The sequence below is a fragment of the Mesoplodon bidens genome (assembly GCF_964165515.1).
Source record: "Mesoplodon bidens genome assembly, chromosome: 3".
NCBI classification, from domain to species: domain Eukaryota; kingdom Metazoa; phylum Chordata; class Mammalia; order Artiodactyla; family Ziphiidae; genus Mesoplodon; species Mesoplodon bidens.
Window position 1 is genome coordinate 108,688,393 of NC_138178.1, and position 19,033 is coordinate 108,707,425.

At 34.9% G+C, this 19,033-nt stretch overlaps 1 long non-coding RNA gene across 1 annotated transcript in view; it reads left to right on the forward strand.

The window, feature by feature from the left end:
- LOC308613731 overlaps nt 1–6,425 on the forward strand; it is a 390,671-nt gene extending 384,246 nt beyond the window's left edge. Inside the window, exon 6 of the long non-coding RNA XR_014015307.1 lies at nt 1,847–6,425. This is a non-coding gene — a long non-coding RNA (uncharacterized lncRNA). The remainder of the gene's footprint in view (nt 1–1,846) is intronic.
- The last annotated feature ends 12,608 nt before the right edge of the window (nt 6,426–19,033 follow it).

Here is a 19,033-nt window from a genome sequence, read left to right on the forward strand (position 1 = left end):
GGGGAAATCGATTGGGACAGAAGGGAAGCATTTGAGGCTGTTGAAAGAGGGTGAAGCAGCTGATCTGTGGCAAACGGGACAGGGTGAGAAATACAGACAGTCTGTACTGTGGCCCTAGGTGCCCGGGACTGGGATGTGTGTTCACAGGTGTGCAAGGGGGCTGGGAGCTGGTGCATGGGGATTGGAGAACAGGCTCGGAGTGAGAACTAGTGTAGGTTGTGGGGAGATGGACTGAAGGTATGGGAGGGAGAAAATCTGCAGCAGGGAATGCCTACAGAGGAAGACTGGACTGCCATGGAAGCAGGGTGCTACTGCTGAGTCACATGCAGGGGGAGGAGCCACTATTGTAGCCTCTCTCTCCCTACACGCTGGTGCCTGCCAACGATCAATAAAAGAAGCCCTCTCAGGGCTGGCCTTCATGAGCCTGCTGCCAAGTGCCAGAAAAAGCCTGGCCAGGGCTGGCCCTTATGCACCTTATGCTGGGCACCTGAAAAGGCCCTCACTAGGGCTATATCTATTGCACCCGTGGCTGCTGGCTTTGCTGCACATTTGGCGCCACTGGGGCTCCTGCGATCCAAGCAGTCATACCACCTCTGCACACTGTCCTGACTGGGGCAGGCCAAGAGCTCCAAGGCAGCCTCAGGACCAGACTCCTGTGGGTGGACCATACACAGAGGTGGGGGTAAAACCAAAGCTGAACCACAGGGATGGGCAACTAAGGAAGAGGATCAAAAATCTTTCCATCAGCTGTACAAGCTGCAGATTAAATCCCTGCGATCAGCTGGGTAGATCCTGCATCTATGGAATATCTGAGCAGACAATGAGTGTTCCCACAAATGGAAATGGTCTAGCTCTTGCAGCTGTGGACTTCTGGGGCAAGCACAGGCAGGAATTGGGGCAGATCAGAGTCTGAGTGGTCCCCACAGGGCCCACAGCAGGTCCAGGGACCAGCCCAGAGGCAGAGGAGGAAGAGGTGGGCAGGCGGAGGTGGGCTGTGGCTCATGGTGTGTGCAAGGACACTTAGAGTGGAGGGAAACATTATTATTATTATTCATTCTGTTGTTGGTTCTGGCTTTTTTTGTTTCTTTCCTTTCTTTTGTTTGATTTTGTTTTATTTAGTCTTTTAGGATTTTTGTGTTTTATAACTTTTTTTAACATATTTCTATTTTTACTTTGATTTTCTGTTGTTCTGTGTTTTTCCCTTTTTATTTTAAATCATTTTTATTGGTTTGTTCTATTTCCTTGCTTTATTCCCCAGTTGGTACACTGCTTTGGTTTTGTTTTTAGGTTTTCTTAGTTCTGATTCTAATTGTTTGATTTCATTTTTGGATTCTCCTGTTTGGATGTTGTCTTGATTTTTGTTGTATTTGGTTCTATTTTTGTTTCTTTTGTGTGTTTCCTTGTTTCTGTTTTTGTTTGTTTGATTTTGTTTTTACCATTTCTCTGGGGTTTTGTTTACCTTTTTCTTTCTTTAATATGCTTTTTATTTTATATTTCTATTTCTACATTGCTTTTCTGTCTTCTTTCCCCTTTCAATTTTCCTTTTTTTAAAAATCATTTTTGTCAGTTTGTTGCTTCATTCTTCCATTGGCACTCTGCTTTGGTTTTGTTTTTTGGCATGGTGTTTTTGTTAGTTTTCATCTTAATTGTTTGATTTCATTCTTGGGTTCTTTTGTTTCTCTGGTTGTTCTCTTGCCTTTTGTTTTATTTGGTTCTCTTTTTGTTTCTTTTGTGTGTGTGCATTTCTTTCTTTCTGTTTTTGTTTGTTTGATTTTACTTTTTACCATTTGTTGGTGTTTTTGTTAGTCTTTTTATTTATTTATTTTTTAATCCCCTTTATTCCCAGGACGAGTGACTTGTGCAGTCTTGGTTCCTCAAGCAGAAGTCAGGCCTGAGCCTCTGGGGTGGGAGCACCAAGTCCAGGAACCTGGACCACTAGAGAATTCCTGGCCCCAGGGAAGATTAATCACTGAGAGCTCTCATGGAGGCCTCTATCTGAATCCAAGACCTGCTCCACCCAACTGCCTGCAGCTCCCAGCACTGGTTTCCTCACACCAAACAAACAAGACAGGAACACAACACCACCCATTAGCAGAGATGCTGCCTAAAGTCATACTAAGTTCAAAGACACCTCAAAACACACCACCTGACAGGGCCCTGCTTATCAGAGGGAAAAGACTCAGCTGCACCCACCAGAACGCACACACCAGTCACTCCCATCAGGAAGCCTACACAAGACACTGGACCAACGCCACCACCAGGGGTGGAGAACAGAAGCAAGAGGAACTATGACCCTGCAGCCTAGGGAAAGGAGATGTCAAATACTGTACATTAGACAAAATGAGAAGACAGAGAAATATCTTTCAGGCAAATGAGCAAGATAAAAACCCAAAGACTGGGATTCCCTGGTGGCACAGTGGTTGAGAATTTGCCTGCCAATGCAGGGGACACAGGTTTGAGCCCTGGTCTGGTAAGATCTCACATATCGCAGAGCAACTAGGCCCATGAGCCACAACTACTGAGCCCGTGCATCTGGAACCTGTGCTCCACAACAAGAGAGGCCGCGATAGTGAGAGACCCACACACCGTGATGAAGCGTGGCCCCCGCTTGCCACAACTAGAGAAAACCCTCACACAGAAACAAAGACCCAACACAGCCAAAAATAAATAAATAAATACATACATACTCTCAATTTCTGACAATATATTAAGAAAAAACAAAAAAAAAAAACCCACAAGACCTAATAAATGAAGAGGAAACAGGCAAACTACCTAAAAAAAGAATTCAGAGTAATGATAATAAAGATGATCCAAATGCTCGGAAATAGAGAAAATACAAGAAACATTTAACAAGGACCTACAAGAACTAAAGAGCAAACCAACAGTAATGAGCAACACAATAACTGAAATTAAAAATACTCTAGAAGGAATCAAGAGCAGAATAAGTGAGGAAGAAGAACAGATAAGTGAGCTGGAAGACAGAATGGTGGAAATAACTGGCACAGAGCAGAATAAAGATAAAAGAATGAAAAGAATGGAGGACAGTCTCAGAGACCTCTGGGACAACATTAAGCACAACAACATTTAAATTACAGGCATCCCAGAAGAAGAAAAAAAAGAAAGGGTCTGAGAAAATATGTGAAGAGATTATAATTGAAAACTTCTCCAACATGGGAAAGGAAATAGTCAATAAAGTTCAGGAAGTGCAGAGAGTCCCATACAGGATAAACCCAAGGAGACACACGCCAAGACACATATTAATCAAACTAACAAAAAATAACACAAAGAAAAAAACATTAAAAGCAGCAAAGGGAAAACAACAAATAACATACAAGGGAATCCCCCATAAGGTTAACAGCTGATCATTCAGCAGAAACTCTGCAGGCCAGAAGAGAGTGGCAGGATCTATTTAAAGTGATGAAAGGGAAAAAGCTACAACCAAGATTACTCTACCCAGCAAGGATCTCATTCAGATTCAATGGAGAAATTAAAATTTTTACAGACAAGCAAAAGCTAAGAGAATTTAGCACCACCAATCCAGCTTTACAACAAATGCTCAAGGAACTTCTCTAGGCAGAAAACACAAGAGAAGGAAAAGACCTAAAAAAAGAAACCCAAAACAATTTTTTAAAAAGTAATAGGAAAATACATATCAATAATGACCTTAAATGTACATGGATTAAATGCTCCAACCAAAAGACAGACTGGCTGAATGGATACAAAAACAAGACCCGTGTATATGCTGTCTACAAGACACCCAACACAGACCTAGGGACACATACAAACTGAAAGTGAAGGGATGGAAAAAGATATTCCATGCAAATGGAAATCAAAAGAAAGCTGGAATAGCAATAATCATATCAGACAAAATAGACTTTAAAATAAAAACTACTACAAGAGACAAGGAAGGACACTACATAATGATCAAGGGATCAATCAAAGAAGAAGATATAACAATTGTAAATATTTATGCACCAAACATAGGAGCACCTCAATATATAAGGCAAATACTGACAGACATAAAAGGGGAAATCAAGAGTAAAACAGTAATAATGTGGGACTTTAACACCTCACTTACACGAATGGACAGATCATCCAAACAGAAGCTAAATAAAGAAACACAAACTTTAAATGACATAGTAGACCAGATGGACTTAACCATTATTTATAGGACATTCCATGCAAAAACAACGGAATACACTTTCTTCTCAAGTGCACATGGAATATTCTCCAGGATAGATCACATCTTGGGTCACAGATCAAGCCTGGGTAAATTTAAGAAAATTGAAATCATATCAAGCATCTTTTCTGACCACAACACTATGAGACTAGATATCAATTACAGGAAAAAAACTGTAAAAAATACAAACACATGGAGGCTAAACAATATGCTACTAAACAACCAAGAGATCACTGAAGAAATCAAAGAGGAAATCAAAAAATACCTAGAAACAAATGACAATGAAAACACAATGACCCAAAACCTACGGGATGCAGCAAAAGCAGGTCTAAGAGGGAAGTTGATAGCAATACAATCCTACCTCAAGAAACAAGAAAAATCTCAAATAAACAACCTAACCTTACACCTAAAGCAATTAGAGAAAGAAGAACAAAAAACCCCAAAGTTAGCAGAAGGAAAGAAATCATAAAGATCACAGCAGAAATAAATGAAATAGAAATGAAGAAAACAATTGCAAAGATCAATAAAACTATAAGTTGGTTCTTTGAGAAGATAAACAAAATTGATAAACCACTAACCAGACTCATCAGGAAAAAAAGGGAGGAGACTTAAATCAACAGAATTAGAAATGAAAACGAAGTAACAACTGACACTGCAGAAATACAAAGGATCATGAGAGATTACTACAAGCAACTCTATGCTAATAAAATGGACAACCTAGAAGAAATAGACAAATTCTTAGAAAAGTACAACCTTCCATGACGGAACCAGGAAGTAATAGAATATATAAACAGACCAATCACAAGCACTGAAATTGAAACTGTGATTAAAAATCTTCCAACAAACAAAAGCCCAGGGCCAGATGGCTTCATAGGCGAATTTTATCAAACACTTAGAGAAGAGCTAACACCTATCCTACTCAAACTCTTCCCAAATATAGCAGATGGAGGAACACTCTGAAACTCATTCTACGAGGCCACCATCACCCTGATACCAAAACCAAACAAAGATGTCACAGAAAAAGAAAATTACAGGCCAATATCACTGATGAACATAGACGCAAAAATCCTCAACAAAATACTAGCAAACAGAATCCAACAGCACATTAAAAGGATCATACACTGTGATTAAGTGGTGTTTATATAGGAATGGAAGGATTCTTTAGTATATGCAAATCAATCCATGTGGTACACCATATTAACTGAAGGATTAAAAACCATATGATCATCTCAATAGATACAGAAAAAGCTTTTGATAACGTTCAACACACATTTATGATAAAAACTCTGCAGAAAGTGGGCATAAAGGGAAACTCCCTCAGCCTAATAAAAGCAGTACATGACAAACCCACAGCCAACATCATTCTCAATGGTGAAAAACTGAAAGCATTGCCTCTAAGATCAGGAAGAATAAAAGTGGGCCCACTCTAACCACTATTGTCTAACATGCCTTTGGAAGATTTAGCCACAGCAATCAGAAAAGAAAAAGAAATAAAAGGAATACAGATTGGAAGAGACGAAGTAAAACTGTCACTGTTTGCAGCAGACATGATACTATACATAGAAAATCCTAAAGATGCCACCAGAAAACTACTAGAGCTAATCAATGAATTTGGTAAAGTAGCAGGCTACAAAATTAATGCACAGAAATCTCTTGCATTCCTATACATTAACAATGAAAAAGCAGAAAGAGAAATTAAGGAAACACTCCCATTTACCACTGCAACAATAAGAATAAAATACCTAGGAATAAACCTACCTACAGAGGCAAAAGACCTGTAAGCAGAAAATTATAAGATACTGATGAAAGAAATCAAAGATGATACAGATGGAGAGATGTACCATGTTCTTGGATTGAAAGAATCATCATTGTGACAATGACTAAACTACCCAAAGCAATCTACAGATTTAATGCAATCCCTTTCAAATTAACAATGGAATCTTTCAAAGAACTAGGACAAGAAATTTTACAATTTGTATGGAAACACAAAAGACTCCGAATAGCCAAAGCAATCTTGAGAAAGAAAAATAGAGCTGGAGGAATCAGGCTCCCTGACTTCAGACTATATTACAAAGCTACAGTACAAAGCTACTAATATAAAAAAACACATATAGATCAATGGAACAGGATAGGAAGGCCAGAGATAAACCCATGCACATATAGTCACCTTATCTTTGACAAAGGAGGCAAGAATATACAATGGAGAAAAGAGAGTCTCTTCAATAAGTGGTGCTGGGAAAACTGGACAGCTACATTTAAAAGAATGAAGTTAGAACACTTCCTAACACCATACACAAAAATAAACTCAAAATGGACTAAAGACCTAAATGTAAGGCCAGACACTGTCAAACTCTTAGAGGGAAACATAGGCAGAACACTCCATGATATAAATCACAGCAAGATCCTTTTTGACCCACCTCCTAGAGAAATGGAAATAGAAACAAAAATAAACAAATGGGACCTAATGAAACATAAAATCTTTTACACAGCAAAGGAAACCATAAACAAGACAAAAAGGGAACCCTCAGAGTGGGAGAAAATATTTGCAAATGAAGCAACTGACAAAGGATTAATCTTCAAAATATACAAGCAGCTGATGCAGCTCAATATCAAAAACACAAACAACCCAATCCAAAAATGGGCAGAAGAATTAAATAGACACTTCTGCAAAGAAGATATACAGATTGCCAACAAACACATGAAAGGATGCTCAACATCACTAATCATGAGAGAAATGCAAATCAAAACCACAATGAGGTATCACCTCACACTGGTCAGAATAGCCATCATCAAAAAATCTAGAAACAATAAATGCTAGGGAGGGTGTGGAGAAAAGGGAACCCTCTTGCACTGTTGGTGGGAATGTAAATTGATACAGCCACTATGGAGAACAGTATGGAGGTTCCTTAAAAAACTAAAAATAGAACTACCATATGACCCAGCAATCCCACTACTGTGCATACACCCTGAGAAAACCATAATTCAAAAAGAGTCATGTACCATAATATGCATTGCAGCGCTATTTACAATAGCCAGGACATGGAACCAACCTAAATGTCCATCATCAGACGAATGGATGAAGAAGATGTGGCAAATATACAATGGAATATTACTCAGCCATAAGAAGGAACAAAACTGAGTTGTTTGTAGTGAGGTAGATAGACTTAGAGTCTGTCATAGAGAATGAAGTGAGTCAGAAAGAGAAAAACAAATACTGTATGCTAACGTATATATACGGAATCTAAAAAACTGTACTGATGAACATAGTGGCAGAGCAGGAATAAAGATGCAGACATAGAGAACAGACTTGAGGACACAGGGCAGGAAGGGGAAGCTGGGATGAAGTGAAAGAGTAGCATTGACATATATACACTACCAAATGTAAAATGGATGGCTAGTGGGAAGTTGCTGCATAGCACAGCGAGATCAACTTGATGCTTTGTGAAGACCTAGAGGGGTGGGAGAGCGAGGGAGGCTCAAGAGGGAGGGAATATGCGGATATAGGCATACATATAGCTGATTCACTGTGTCGAAAAGCAGAAACTAACACAACATTGTAAAGCAATTATACTCCAATAAAGATGTGAAAAAAAAATCTAGTGGAGTAAATTACCAAATTTTCAATGAAAATTGAAAAAATCAGTTTTAACAGTAAGCTTAGAGTAAAGAAAAATCAAGAAAAATATAAATTAATGAAGTATTCAATTAGGGAATCTAGAGAAAGGACAACATAAAAGACATAAAGTTAAATTGTGAAAAAAATAAACATTAAAACAGCAAGAAACACCTGTAATTAAGATATTAATAAAATATAAAATAGAGAGCTTGTTCCTTCAAAAGAATCATAAAATCACATAACTTCTTAAATAGAATCAAGGGCAAAATCACAGTTATAACAGAATAAATGGAAATAAGACTTGGTGAAGATTATTTATTATACATAAAATAATAATTATCAATAAAATTGGTTTATTTTTAAAACTCATTGTATTATAAGTTCTGAGAAGTCAGGAATTGTCTGAACTTTACTTACCATTATATAATCAATGCCAAATACAAGATAGGTAGTCAATAGTTATCTATTGAACATACACACATACCAATGAATAAATGAGTATTCTCTCATGTTAATCAATTCAAGAGGGAAAAGCAACATTCATCTTCATAGAGAAATAAAAGGAAAACAATGAATATATATATTCCTCATACCTCTAGTTAGCAAACATCAAAATATTTTTTTTGATTAGTTGTTTTCGACTTCGCAGGAAAATGGTAATCTCATATGTAGCTGCTATAAGTTTAAATTGGTAGAGCCACTTTGGCAGGAGAGATGGAAATATTAACGTTCAAGTTCACCTATTCTTTCACAGAAACATCAGATTTCTGTATATCTTCTCTAGAAAGTAGTCAAATATGGGCACAATAAGCATATATAAGAACATTCCTGCAACATGTTCAATAATACCAAAGGAAGAAGAAAAATTACTAAAGCCAACCAACATGTCCGGTCATGTGGACCTGACTAAATAAATCACATGACATCCATCCTATGGCTGCTATTTATACAACCTTTCAAAAGAATGAAGGACTCAATGTGCTGACAGGAAGGTCTACAAGATATATTAACCAAAGGGAAAATAGGTTGCCTAACAATGTACACAAAGATATTTATATAAACAATAAAATGATGTATTTCTTTGTATGTATGTTTCAAAATACAGATTTCTGCAATATATTACCTACAGACTGCTGTCATACTACTTCCCTACCTATATTTAAAATAAGACATATGTCTGATATGCTTTAGGTAAAACTTCTAAGGAAACAGATCTGATTAGTGAAAGCCACTTCCAGACTTTGTTTACTTTTTAATTCTAAAAGTTGATATAGCCTATATTGTTCAATTTTTTCATATTGAATTTTTACATTTTAAATATCTTTTGCTGAAGAGAATGCTTTAAAATTACTCTCTTGTTTATATAGCTTAGATATGAATTATGCAAGTGAGTAGCATTTTGGGGTTTGTCAAATATGGAGAGGGAAAGCCTATGTGGGTGGGCAAAATTTTCTGCTTTCCAAGTTGCAAAAACCACTTTGCAATAATTATCTTGTCTGATCATAAACATATGTATTTCCTATAAAGTGATTTTAATAGTTTCTTAAACAATTTTAACTGTGAAATCTTCCTATGGATATGAAATGTGAGTTGATTTACTAGAAATTGTTATTCAGTTTTATAGAAGTTTTTCTTCTCTATTTGGTGCTATTCAATTAAATCTATTTATAACCTCTTTTAATTAGCTGCAGAATTATAGTCCAGTTTGCACTATCCACTGTATATGTATATTTTGAAAACCACATATGTGAAATGCTGTACTTACTAAGCACAGAGTGCCCTGCTGCTGAACATTGACTTAGGCTATCAGAGATGTAAATGTAACGAACTAGGCAAACCTAAATAGAGACTGTTGAATGCTTCAATTCACCTGCAGCTAACCCACCAAGGGGGACACTCTATTTGTTGAGAAATGCTGTGCCAAGGATATCACATTTAATGGCTTTGGCAAGAAGAATGATTTTCATCAGCTGTAACAAACAAGTTCCTCATCTCCAATCCTACCATCTGTCCTCCTGGTTCCTACCCAGAACTCTATATACAGGCTCAACTGAACAGGTTTCAGACTGCCTAAGGTCACTGCACAATCAACCTTAACAGATGGCATCACAGCGAACATGTAAACTGTAGCAGTGGCCAAATGCATAGGATAATCCTCATTGCTGAGGAAGAATGCCCTCTGTGTATGCTGCCCTGATGTTCTGATTCTACTAAACATTTCATGTGAAAATAAGTCTTCATAGTCTTTCTATTAATAGCTCAAATGGCTAAGTCTTTACACTAATTTGCCAGTACATTTCTACCTTAAACCTTGTTTCTAGTATTTTCATTGTTATGGTATAATTAGATAAAGATTATACTCTGAGATAATATCTACCATTAATGACCCTCAGAATATATATATATATATATATATATATATATATATATATATATATATATATATATATATATATTAAGAGAAGAAATAGGCTAGGCATGCTTTTTTTAAAAAAGACATCAGTGTGTACTGAAAAACAATACAGTTAGATGTCAAAATAGTCACACAAAGTTTAAGATAACCATAAGTAATTAATGATTAACAGAGAATCTTTTTAACTTTAAAATTAGTCCTACTTAAGTAAAACCCATATGCCCATACTTATCTCTGGCTGACTGATATTCTCACTTGATTTCTCAACATCACTTCAAATTCAACAGCCAAGGGCATTATTCTTGCTTTCAAAGTAGCTGTAACTTCTAATTTTCATATTTCTGTTATGGGTAGTTTCATTCCATCATCACCCAGCTTTACTATTTGGAGACAGAGAATGCTGTAGTTTAAAGTTCATCCATTCTCTTTCTCCCCCAATATTAATACCCCTAGCCATTTACCCCATTATGTCCCAATAATTCTGGAAGCCAAGTTTATATCCTTTAAGGAGAAACTGGAGATATTCTTTCTGAAGAAGATAGTGAAATCTTAGACCTCCCAGTGAAAAGGGTCAGAGAGAATTTCCTATGATAAAAACTTCCATTCACAAGCCCTGTTATACACACTAAAGAACGAAAGGTAGAGTTGAGAAAAAATATTTAAAATTAGAATAAAATTAAGTCAATGGAAAATAGGAGAGAAAAATTTTAAAAATTATAGGATCAGCCCCAAAATATCAAAAGCTAAATAAGAGGAAATATAAAAACAAATAAAGGAGAGGCAATTTTTAATAAAAGAGTTTAAATAAATTTCCTAGAATTTAAGGAGATTGATTTTCAGACTAAAGGGGTTTGTAAAGTGCCCCTGAAATCCTACACTACTACACTATGGCATTTTATCATGACATTTCAGAACAGCAGGGACATGGAGAAGGTCACAATAACTGCCAAAGGGAACAGAACAGGCCACATACAGGATTAAAAGTCAGAATAGCAGCATTGGTATCTGGAAGACAATAGATCAATGCCTTCCCATTTGGGGGGATAAATTTACTTAGAAATCTGAAAACAGGCAAATCATTAATTGTATGAATTCAATAAAGATTTTTGATAAGTAAATTACCAAAAATTTACCTCCAGAAATTCTGGATGTTCCTCTCCACAAAATAGGTATAAACCAAGAAAGAGAAGGGCTTAGTGTGAAATAACTAACCCAGATCACAGGATTAGAAGGAGAATACAAAAAGAAGGTCTTCAAGAAAATTAAAAAAAAAACCAAAACTTGTAGAGTCCCTGATGTGTCTATGTGTAAGATAATATCATTGATGAACAAAGATGCAAAAATCAACAAAATATAGGCAAACTAAATTCAATAATATAAAAAATTTATATATTAAATATATTAAAATATATTAAAGGGATCATACACAATAATTAAGGATTTATTCCAGGGATAAAAGAATGGTTCAATATTTGCAAATCAATCAATGTGATATACCATATAAATAAATGAAGCATAAGAATCATATAATCATCCAAATAGATGCAGAAAAAGAACTTGACAAAATTCAATATCCATTTATAAAAACTCTCAACACCATAACTCAGCAAAATAAAGCCATGTATGAAAAGCCCAAAGCTAACATAATGGTCAAAAGCTGAAAGCTTTTTCTCTAAGACCAAGAACAAGACAAGGATTCCCCTTTCACCATTTTTATTCAGCATAGTATTGGAAGTTCTAGCCAGAGCAATTAGGCCGGGGGGGGGGGAAAAAAAAGAGTCATCCAAATTGGAAAGGGAAAAGTAAAACTGTCACTATTTGTAGTTTACAAAATATCATATATAGTAACCCTAAAGATGCCACAAAAATAATGCTAGAATAAAAAATTTCAGTAATATTGTGTGGTACAAAATCAATATACAAATATCTGAATTTTCTACACTGATAACAAACTATCAGAGAAATTAAGAAAACAATCACATTTACAACTGCATCAATAAGAATAAAATACCTAGGAGTAAATTTAACTACAATGGTGAAAGGCTATTGAAAAGTATGTTATTAATTTAAAAAATGGAAGAAGAAATGAAAATACAATCTGTGCTCATTGACTGGAAAAATTAATATTGTTAAATATCCATATTATCCGAGCAATCTACAGATTCAATGTAATCCCTACCAAAATTCCAAAGTCATTTTCACATAAAAAGGACTAACAATTCTAAATTTGTATAGAACCTAAAGATGCCAAGTAACCAAAGCAATCTTGAGAAAGAAGAACAAAACTGGAGGGACCGGACTCCCTGATTCTAAACAGTATAACAAAGTTATAATAATCAAAATAATATAGTACTGGCATAAAATCAGACACAGAGATCAATGGAACAGAATAGAGAGCTTAGAAATCAATCAATCAATCAATCAATTCAATTTATTTATGACATAGGAGCCAAGAATATATGCTAAGAAAGGACAGTCTTTCAGTAAATGGTGTTGAAAATCCTGAACAGGCACATGCAAAAGAATGAAACAGGTTTCTTTAATTTCTCTTTCTGATTATTATTTGTGTTTGTTGTTAGAGTATAGAAATGTAACAGATTTCTGTGTATTAATTTTGTATCCTGCAACTTTACTAAATTCATTGCAAGCTCTAGTACCTTTCTGGTGGCATCTTTAGGATTTTCTATGTATAGTATCATGTCATCTGCAAACAGTGACAGTTTTAATTCTTCCTTTTCAGTTTGGATTTTTTTTTTTTTTTTTTTTTTTTTTTTTTGCGGTATGCAGGCCTCTCACTGTTGTGGCCTCTCCCACTGCGGAGCACAGGCTCTGGACGCACAGGTTCAGCGGCCATGGCTCATGGGCCCAGCCGCTCTGCGGCATGTAGGATCTTCCCAGACCAGGGCACGAACCCGTGTCCCCTGCATCGGAAGGCAGACTCTCAACCACTGCACCACCAGGAAAGTCCCTGGATTCCTTTTATTTCTTTTTCTTGTCTGACTGCTGTGGTTAGGACTTCCAATACCATGTAGAATAAAACTGGCAAGAGTGGGCATCCTTGTCTTATTCCTGATCTTAGAGGAAACGCTTTTAGCTTTTCACCACTGAGTATCATGTTAGCTATGGACTTGTCACATATGGCCTTTAGTATATTGAGGTATGTTCCCTTGATGCCCACTTTTTGGAGAGTTTAATCATAACTGGATGTTGAATTTTGTTAAAAACTTTTTCTGCATCTATTGAGATGATCATATGGCTTTTATATTTCAATATTTTAATGTGGTGTATTACACTGATTGATTGCCAGATATTGAAAAATCCTTGCATCCCTGGAATAAATCCCACTTGATCATGTATGATCCTTTTAATATATTGTTGGATTCTGTTTGCTAGTATTTTCTTCATAATTTTTGAATCCATGTTCACCAGTGATATTGGCCTGTATTTTTCTTTTTTTGTGATTTCTTTGTCTGGTTTGTCTGGTCTTATATCAGGGAGATGATGGCCTCATAGAATGAGTTTGGGAGTGTTCTTTCCTCTGTAATTTTTTGAAAGAGTTTGAGAAGAATAGGTTAACTCTTCTCTACATGTTTGGTAGAATTCTCCCATTAAGCCACCAAGTCCTGGACTTTTCTTTGTTGGGAATTTTTTATTACTGAATCAATTTCATTACCGGTATTTGGTCTGCTCATATTTTCCAGTTCTCCCAGTTCAGTTGTGTGAGATTGTACATTTCTAGTAATTTGTCCATGTCTTCTAGGTTGTTCCTTTGATTGGCATATAGTTGTTCATAGTAGTCTCTTATAATAATTTGTTTTTCTGTGGTGTCAGTTGTAACTTCTCCTTTTTCATTTCTGATTTTATTAATTTTTGCCCTCTTTTTTTCTTGATGATTTTAGCTAAAGGCTTATCAATTTTGATTAGCTTCTCAAAGAATCAGCTCTTAGTTTCACTGACTTTTTCTTCTGTTTTTGACTCTCTATTTCATTTATTTCTGCTTTGATCTTTATGATTTCTTTCCTTCTACTAACTTTGGGTTTTGTTTGTTCTTTTCTAGCTCCTTTAGGCATACGGTTAGATAGTTTACTTGAGATTGTCTTTGTTTCCTGAGGTAAGCTTTTGTCTTAGAACTTCTTTAGCTAAGGTCCATAGTTTTTGGTTGTTGTGTTTTCATTTTCATTTACCTCCAGGTATTTTTTGATTTCCTCTTCGATTTCTTCAGTGACCCATTGGTTGTTTAGTACTATATTGTTTAGCCTCCATGTGTTTGTGTTTGCTGTAGTTTTTTTTTTTTTTTCTTGTAGTTGATTCTAGTCTCAGAGCATTGCGGTTGGAAAAGATGCTTGCATGATTTCAATTTTTTAAAATTTATCAAGGCATATTTTGTGGCCTAGCATGTGATATATTCTGGAGAATGTTCTGTGTAAACTTGAAAAGAATGTGTATTCGGCTGCTTTCAGATGGAATGCTCTCCATATATCAATTAAGTCCATTTGGTCTAATGTGTCATTTAAGGCCTGTTTTACCTTATTGATTTTCTGTTTTGATGATCTGTCCATTTATGTAAGTAAGGTATTAAACTTCCCTATTATTGTTGTTATTTTCAATTTCTCCCTTAATGTCTGTTAATATTTGCTTTATGCATTTAGGTGCTCCTGTGTTGGGTGCATATATGTTTACAATTGTTATATCTTCTTGGATTGATCCCTTGATCATTAGGTAATGCCCTTCTTTGTCTCCTGTAAGTCTTTATTTTAAAGCCTATTTTTTCTGACATAAGTACTGCTACCCTGGCTTTATTTTGATTTCTATTGGCATGGAATAACTTTTTTCATTGCCTCACCTTCAGTCTATGTGTGTCTTTAGACCTGAAGTGCATCTTTCGTAGGCAGCATACATACAGATCAAAACAGTATGGCACTGGTACAAAAACAGACACATAGATAAATGGAACAGAATAGAGAGCCCAGAAATAAATTCACATGCTTATGGTCAATTAATCTATGACAAAGGAAGCAAGAATATACAATGGAGAAAAGACGGTCTCTTCATTAAGTTGTGCTGGGAAAACTGGACAGCTACATGTAAAGAAAAATTAGAACATTCTCCAACACCATATACAAAAATAAACTCAAAATAAATTAAAGACCTAAATGTAAGACTGGAAACCATAAAACTCCGAGAAGAAAACATAGGCAGAACACTCTTTGACATAAACTGTGGCAGTATATTTTGGATCTGCCTCCTAAAGCAAAGGAAGTAAAAGCAAAAATAAACAAATGGGACCTAATTAAACTTAAAAGTTTTTACACAGCAAAGGAAACCATCAACAAAAAGACAACCTACTGAATGAGAGATAATATTTGCAAATGATAAGTCCAGTAAGGGGTTAATATCCAAAATATATAAACAGCTCATACAACTCAACTTCAAACAAAAAAATAAATTTAAAAATGGGTAGATCTGAATAGACTTTTTCCAAAGAAGACGTACAGAGGGCCAACAGTCATGAAAAGATGCTCAACACTGTTAACCATCAGAGAAATGCACATTAAACGTCAATGAGATATCACTTCACACTTGTAAGGATGCCTATCATCAAAAAGAACACAACAAATTTTGGCCAGGATGTGGAGAAAAGGGAACCCTCAGACACTGTTGGAGGGAATGTAAGTTGGTGCAGCCACTGTGAAAAACAGTATGGAGATTTATCAAAAAACTAAAAATAGAACTTCCATATGACCCAGCATTTCCACTCCTGGCTATACATCTAAAAACTGAAACCATTAATTTGAAAAGATGCATGCACCCCAATTTTCATAGCAGTATTATTTACAATTGCTAAGACAGATGTATGGGTAAAGAAGATGTGGTACGTATATATACAATGGAATATTGTTCAGCCATAACAAAGAATAAAATCTTATCTTTTGTGGTAGAATGGATAGACCTGGAGGGCATTATACTAAATGAACTAAGTCAGATCAAGAAAGACAAATACAGCATGATTTCAGTTATGTGTGGAATCTATAAAAAGAAAACAAAACAAAACCAAAAACAAGCTAAAAAACAATAAACACTCATAGATACAGAGAACAGATTGGTGATTGCTGGAGAAGGGGGCAAGTGTGGGTGAACATCATCTAAGTTTCAAACTTTCAGTTATAAAATAAGTCATGGAGATGTAATATAGAGCCTGGTGACTATAGTTAACAATATGGTATTGCATATTTGAAAGTTACTAAGAGAGTAGATCTTAAAAGTTCTCATCACAAGAAAAAATAATTTGTAACTATTTATGGTGACAGATATTAACCAGACTTATTATAATCATTTTGCAATTTATACAAACATTGAATCATTATGTTAAACACCTGAAACTATTATAGTTACATGTCAGTAAAGTATTAAAAATAAAAATTCATAAAATAAAAATTCATAAAAAATTCACTTATAAATTATGTCCATATGAATACAAAATTGCCTTCTACCAATTCTAACATCCACCATATAAAATATGTGTTTTTCAAGAAAATAAGCAAAGAAAAATATTTTTATAGTTTGACTTACATATGTTACTAATGAGATTTGAACTTTTTTACACAAAATATTTATGCTTTTATTTATTTTTTATAACGTTTTAAGAGCAATATTCTATTTTTAACTAATATGAAAAAGTGATTTATATATGAAGAGTAGTCTTTTCCATCTATATTTCAAAGTCCCATTTATAATTTGTTGACTGTCTTTCAATAACAATCAAAAATTGATTCACTTTCAATATTAAAGTGAAGTTGATGATGCAGTCAGTTTCAACATTTGCCCTTATGTGTTCTAGTTTTAATGAGATGCTTAGAAATTACTATAAGATTACATAAACATTTGCTAATGTTATTCTAATACTTTTTAATTTTACCTTTCATGAATTAATTTTGATTTGTGTCTTATGTATTGTTTTAACTAATTTGTCCTAAAGTGTTTTATTTTTCCCCACCAGTAAATAAGCCATTAATTTTCCACTAATTTGCACTAACATCTTAATTGGATACTGTTTTTCTATGATAAATTAATTAGCTAATATCATTGGAAAATGAATAAATGATATAATATAGGATGCTCATTGACTGATTACATGAATTTTTCAGCCCATTAATGTTTTCGGACATCAAATATAATAGCTGAATATAACAGAGTTAAACATATTATGTCACAGAGGAATACCCATTAAATACATTACCCATTGACCCTATGTTCTTCATTTTGTCTCAATTTGGCAATTGTTCTGCCTTATCAGTGCAGATCTTTTCAACTCTTATTTTTTTCTTATCTTCACAAATTAGCAGACCTAATCCTTACTTATAAGTTAAGTTTTACCTGTTGGAGGCACTCATGTGAGATTTAGAATGAGGAGGTGAAATGGAGGCCATATTCTTATTGTTTTTGACCAGCTGTCAAAGTTGTAGACATGTAAGAGTTTGGAGGCAATTGCAGCAGCCACACTCAAAATCCCTGTCCAGACTCAGCACCAAGGCTCTTAAAAGGTGGTTTTGATAGTATGGGGACTGTGGAAACTTTTTGAGCTCTGGTTTGCAGCTATTAAGTGTTATTCTTCAGTGATACCCTATGTCTTATGCTCCTTTCCAATAATTTTGGAAGCAACAAATGTCTATTACTGGAGTTGTATTGTTTCAAATATCTATAATGATACCTGTTTGCTGCATTGTCTATGCACTATATAATATTGAGTCACTTTACTTGTTACAGCATTAAAAAGAAAAAAAGAAAAACTTTGGGTAAATGGGTAACCTCCATAAGATAGAAAAATAAATGATACATTGCTCAGCTCAGAATACAGAAGGCTAGTTGGCAGTATAATCACTGCTTTGAAATACATGAAAGACTGTTTATTATGATAATAGTAATGATAGTCACTGAGTAAGGGAACACAATGCATTGAGAGGGAGAGAGATTCTATTATATTCAGAAAAAAACCCTCAAGTCATTGACTAAGAGAAAAATAGCTAAGTGGCTAATGATGTAGGTCATAAGGTTTGGGGCCCTGAAGAGTTCTGAGAAAAGAATTGTCAACAACCTGCCTTTCATTACTAGAATTGCCTGGAGGGAGGTTATGGGACTAGGATCCCCTGACATTTTTTTCAATTTCTATTGTCCAAGCATAAGGAGGATAAAAATCATACTTGACATAGAAAATGTATATACTCCTTTCTGCCATGTTTATTATTTTTACATAGGGACATTAGTAAGATATTTGGTTTGTGTTATGGTATAGACATTTTGGTCCATAAATATTCTAAAGGGAAATGCTTAGGGAACAAATTTAGGTCCCCAAAGAACATTCAAAAAATTCAGGCAGCCAGTATTTTGAAGATGCTTATTATCTTATTTCAGTAATGATTGTTGATTATGGTAACTGATCATTTCAATAATTTCCTATATAGATAATTGGTAAGAGTAATTTAAGTGCACTCCTATTTTAAATATTCTTAATTAGTAAAGCACATTTAAATAAATTACCATATTATTGAAGGTTACACATAAGTATGGTTCACCAAAATTTTACAAAGTTATAGCAAACTATATTCTGTGAAATTCATCTTTAAAAATAGCTCAGCAAATATAAATTCAACATTTGTGAAATAATTTTTATTATAATAGAGCATATTTCTCAGTGATATTAACAAAATAAAACATGGTTGGCTACTAAATTTTTTATACTCTATTTTTGACCAAAGAATGGTCACCTTACAAAGAAAAAGTAGTATTTTTTTCCTATGTTTTTAGCAATATGAAAAAAGTTGAGAGA